A 6,000-nucleotide genomic window follows, 5' to 3' on the forward strand; every position below is an offset into this window, starting at 1 on the left:
CCTCTTTTTTGTTTTTTCCTTCCCCTCCCCCATGGCTTTCTGTTAAGTTTCTCAGGACCCACAGAAGAGTGAAAACATATGATATCTGTCTTTCTCTGTTGAAATTGTCTTTTGACAGTCTACCTACCCATCTTGACCATGAACTACAAAAGAGCAAAGTCCATGTCTTACTCGTGGTCTTAACTGTGAGCCATAGAGTAGGTTTTCAATACGTGTATATTAATTTATTTTATTCAACTTAACTATCAATTATTACTAGTTATTTCTAATTTATTCTAATGAGGTTTTTGATGAGTCAATCATCCACATTTATTTTAGTGGCTATTGTTCTAAGAAAATGACTAAGATAGGGGCGCCTAGGTGGGTCAGTCAGTTAAGGGTCCGACTTCAGCTCAGGTCATGATTTCCAGGTCTGTGAGTTCAAGCCCCATGTCAGGCTCTGTGTTGATGGCTCAGAGCCTGGAGCCTGCTTCAGATTCTGTTCCCCTCTCTCTGCCCCTCCCCCACTCGTGCCTCTGTCTCTCACTCTGTCTCTCAAAAGTAAAATAAACATTAAAAAAAATTTTTTAGAAAAAAGAGTAAGATATCCAAACTAGCACTTTTTTTCACTGTTCTAATTAATCAAATACCTAAATAGATGTAACATTAAAAGAATGTACTCAACGTAAGGCAGATCTGTTTTTTAATGTTTATTTATTTATTTTGAGAGAGAGAGAGAGAGAGAGAGAGAGAGAGAGAGAGAATCCCAAGCAGGCTCCACACCGTCAGCACAGAGCCCAATGCGGGGTGCGTTCATGACCTGAGCTGGAATCAGGAGTCAGACACTTAACTGACTGAGCCACCCAGGTGCCCCATAAAAGTAAGGCAGATCTTTAAATGATATCTGGTGGCTTGAAAGTTGTGGAGTTGCATTGACCAAAATAAACTAGGAGATTGTTGATAGTGAGTTCAGATTCCATTCTTCATTCTTTAGAGTCAAGTTGTGAGGTCTTGGATAAATCCAATGTACATGTGACTCAAAAGTTTTCAGAAGTAGTAATACAAAATGAAAGCATGAACAATACAAAAGCATTGTAAGTAGCAAACCCATTTTGGAAGAAAGTAGCTAGAGGCCTTTACCTGATTCTAGCTGCAGACTCCCTCCAGGTACACAGCTACATTTTCTCAGGCTTGTGCCAAAGACCAGTGGTGGGTGGAGTAGAAAAATGAGTAACCACTAGGGGGACAGCCAACCAAAGAAAATTCCGTGCCAGGAGTGAGCAAATCATCTACTGGGAAGTGATGCAGAAGGGTTCAAGAGCCAAAAGACTTTAATTGAGCTAGGACTCAAACTGGAACAGCCAAGCAGACAGAAAGCCAGGGAAAAAGAGTATGGGTCAAAACTGCACAGAGAGGAGATCAAGATACAAAGAAGATAAGGCTAATATAGAAACTGAACTTAACACAGCCCAACAGAACTTTGCCAAATAGCAAGCAAGGATGCCTCGTACCTTTAAAATCTAAAAAGTGTTGTAGTAATGCATAATTCAGCTTTTGCTTGAACACTAAAAGTAGCCCTAAATTTTTAACAAGCATGGCTAATGGAAAGAATTCTTATTTTTCTCTTTTAAGAGGCAAAAAAAAAGAAAGGCAAAAGTGCTGTAGTGATAGATGAAAATACAACCTTGAAGATCAATTTATGTTATATCATGTAGAATTGCCATCTGTTCCATGTCATTCTATAAATCAAGGGAGAAAAAAATCCACTGTTTAATATTAAATAAGCAATTCAAAAGGCAATAAAACTCAAAGTAGTCATTTCTCTTGGAGAAAGTAAAGTTGGTCAGTTGGTTGGTTTGAATTCCCTAGTGTCATCACTGTGTCTCACACATAGTACACATTTGACAAATAAATGAGGAATGATTTTCTGCATCTGGCCAATAGAGCATTCCCTTGTCCTAATTCCTCAGTGAAATAATCTCTTTCTAATATGAAATGTATTCAAAACTATAAGTGACTTTTTCACCCTGAAATTTCCATATAAAAATAGCCAGGGCAGAAAAATTGGATTCCATGAAATTTGTTTCTAAAATGACTCAGTAGAAAAAGAAATGTTTCCTTAGGATAGTCTCTAGGCTTCAATCCTTCATAATGTTTCATTCAGTTTTGGAACATATATGTGCAATGTGTGCATCTTGGACAGAGTGCTCCTTCAGAGCCTTCACCATATCGCTACTTACTTCAACAAGAGCAGGAATTACTTGTAAAAATAATAGCCACAAGGGGACTACAGTATTTAGAAAGCTGCTGGTTTGTAATTTACAGTTCATGTCAGTTCTTTCATAGCCAGTGAACACATAAAATGGAAATGATTTCACATTTCACTGGTTGGGTTGTTTGTTTTTAATAGATTATAATAACACAGGAGGATAATATATGGATAAAACTAACAGGTATATAAGGGGTCTGCATTTGTTCATCAACACATTTTGCAATCAATGTAGAACTTGCATGAAAACTACTCTGCAGTGAAAGCTAATTATTGTTTAGAATATTTCTTTCAAGAAGCCAAGGACTGTCAGAACTTATTCTTTCAAAACAGCTTTTCTGCAGATCTTCCTGAAAACTCATTCTTTAAGAAACAAAACAAATTCACTCAACATAATGAGAAGAAAAATGCTCCACTGTGTGAGGTTTAGACCTTGAAATAGGTAGAAAACAAGTTATTTTCATGGTAGGCCTTTGTTTATGTGTTTAAGAAACAACAAATCCTAAGACTATTTGTGGAGAAACCATTACTCTTGGCCATCAATCAGAAATCAACTGCCGGGAACTTTCACTTCCAGCCAAGATGAAGTAACAGGAACTGGTTTACCCTTTCACCTTAAACAATTAGAAGACCAAACAAAATATATGGAAAAAAAATAGTTTCCAGACATTTGACAAGAGGCAGCATGAGATTTGATCTCTTGGAAAATAGAAACAGATGAGATGAGTCCTACTTATTGCATAGAAGGATTTCCAAGCAGAAGCACAGACCATGGGTGACCCAAACAGAGATCAGCGAAATTACTCAGTGGACAACACAGAGATCAGAGCACAGGGAGGCCAAGGAAGCTAAAAGACATGGAAAAGAATGCCAAAGAAGAGAAAGCTTCACAGAGAGAGTGCGGAGGGGTCCTCTCCAATCTTGATAGATACAGTATGACTATCTCCACATGCATAAGAAGAAACAGCTCCAGGCCAGGCAAAGAACCAATAGAACCAAACAATTACCTAAACTTGCACAGGGCCAGAAAATACTTTGTGTCCCCTCCAACCAGAATGAAAGATGTCTTAATATTCAAGATATTGGGTAGTCTTCAGGAGAGTTATCACCTTAGTAGTGAGACTAAATTAACCCTAGACTAAATACTTCTCTGGATCTGCCCTAAGAAAGCTTAAAAGCAAGTTTCAAAAGGGTCAAACTGAATGAAGTAACTTAACTACATACCAGAACAGTCTGAAACACCACTGAAAGGAATTTGACCAAATCTACTAACACCTGATAATATAAAATTCCCAAAGTCTGGTACCCTATAAAAAAATACCAGTCATATATGACCCACAATCAGAAGAAAAATCAAACAACAGAAACAGATCCAGAAATTACAGAGATGTTGAAATTAGCAGAAAAGGACATTAAAATAATTATAACTATGATCCTTATGTTCAAGAGGGAGAAGAAAATATAAACAAGAAGAGGATAAATATGTGAGATTTTTTTAAAGACCAATGAGACTTCTACAGATGAAAAACACAACATATGAAAAAAAGGGGGGGTGGCTGGGTGGCTCAGCCAGTTATGTGTCATGACTTCAGCTCAGGTCATGATCTCATGGTTTGTGAGTTTGAGCCCCATGTCAGGCTCTGTGCTGATAGCTCAGAGCCTGGAGCCTACTTTGGATTCTGTATCTGCCTTATCTCTGCTGCTCTCCCATTCACACTTTGTCCGTCTGCCTCTCTCTCAAAAATAAACATTACATTTAAAAAAATACACATATGAAAATATATATCAACATGTTTAAGGAAATTTGTTGTGGGGCAAATACACAAAAATGCAACCACCACACATTACCTAGTGGGGCTGTTATTTAGGTAGCTGCTTTTGGGGCTCTCTAATCAAACAATGTAATGGTCTTCTGAGTAATAGGACCATTTCCCAAACTTTCTTCATATTCATATTTCTTTCATATTCTCAGGATTCAGGAAGCTTCTTTCATCTTAAGATTATTATCTTAACATATAATTCTTAATATCTAATTATATTTGGGGCACCTGTGTGGCTCAGTTGGTTAAGCATCCAACTCTTGATTTCAGCTCAGGTCATGATCTCACAGTAAGTAAGATCGAACCCCATGTCAGGCTCTGCACTGACAGCGTGGAGGCTGCTTGGTATTCTCTCTCTCCCTCTCTCTCTCTCTCTCTCTCTCTCTCTCTGCCCCTCCTCCATTCACTCTCACACTCTCTTTATCTAAAAATAAACTTTTTTTTAAAAAAAGGACACTTAGTCATGTTTGCCAGCTTATAGAATCACCTTCCATATTCCTGTAGATTTTAGGAGCCAGCCTAGAGGAATGAGACAGGAGAAACAAATAGAATATTTGCCCATGTACAATGAGGTCAGCAATGACTTTGTATCTACCAGGATTCTTTCCAGTCCTTATCTCACTTAGGCTCTCTTTGGAATATACTACTGCTGGCTATTTGTTCCTTAAAACTCTCTCCATCTGGGGTTTTTCACCCCCATTTCTCCTGCTATGTCCTCCTTTTTTCTAACCACTCCCTTTCAGTCTGCCTTAATGATGCCCAGGGAAATGATTTAAACTAAGAAAGCTTAAGCTTCAAGGCCCCTAACAATGTGTTTCCAGAGTCAGGCATTTTTATAAAATGTATAAAAATTTATGGAAGATATATTCCCTGCATCTTGGAATCCAGGAAACATTGAATTGGCAATATATTTAGTGGAGTATCTTTATGTGGTTCACAACCACTTTCATGTGTCATAAGTTATTGCTCATCATTACAGAGCAGGAACACTCCTACTGACCACTGTGCCTGCAACATGACACCAAAGTGCAAGACCAGAAGTCACACTGTAATGTGAACATGTCCTATAACTCCCAGCCCCAAAGGTATGTGAGGATGGAGGGAAAATAAGGTTTGAAACATACAGAGTCAGAAGCAGTTTTGTGGAAAATACTTCTAATCATCAGTCAAGTAAAATTATAAATGGAGGATTCATTTCTCAGCAACACCTAATCTAGAGGGAAGTTCTCTCCCTTCAAAACTCTATTTCATGGGGGCTCTTGGGAGGCTCAGTAAGCTAAGTGTCCAACTCAATTTCAGCTCAGGTCATGATCTCATGGTTTGTGAGACTGAGTCCAGCACTGGGCCCCATATTAGGCATGTTGCCTGCTTAGGATTCTCTCTCTCAAAATAAACTAAAAAAAACTCTATTTTATGGATAAAGAAGATGTAAGATATATATAGAGAGATACTCTTACACACACACACACACACACACACACACACACACACAGAGTGGAATATTACTCAGCCATAAAAATGGAAGCTAGAAAGTATAATGCTAAGGGAAATAAGTCAGTCAGAGAAAGACAAATACCATATGACTTCACTCACATGTGGAATTTAAGAAACAAACAAATGAGCAAAGGGAAAAAAAACAGAGAGGCAAACCAGTAAAACAAACTCTTAACTAGAGTGAACAAACTGATGGTTACTGAAGAGAAGGTGGGTGGGGAGATGGGCTAAATAGGGAATGGCAATTAAGGAGTGCACTTGCTGTGATGAGCACTGAATGTTGTATGGAAGTGTTGAATCACTATATTGTACACCTGAAACTAATATTACACTGTATGTTAACTAACTGGAATTTAAATAAAAACTTTTTTAAAAACTCTATTTAATCAGGGCACCTGGGTGGCTCAGTCAGTTGAGTGTCCAACTTTTGATTGCAGC

This window comes from Panthera uncia (assembly GCF_023721935.1).
Source record: "Panthera uncia isolate 11264 chromosome C1 unlocalized genomic scaffold, Puncia_PCG_1.0 HiC_scaffold_4, whole genome shotgun sequence".
In the NCBI taxonomy this organism is placed as follows: Eukaryota; Metazoa; Chordata; class Mammalia; order Carnivora; family Felidae; genus Panthera; species Panthera uncia.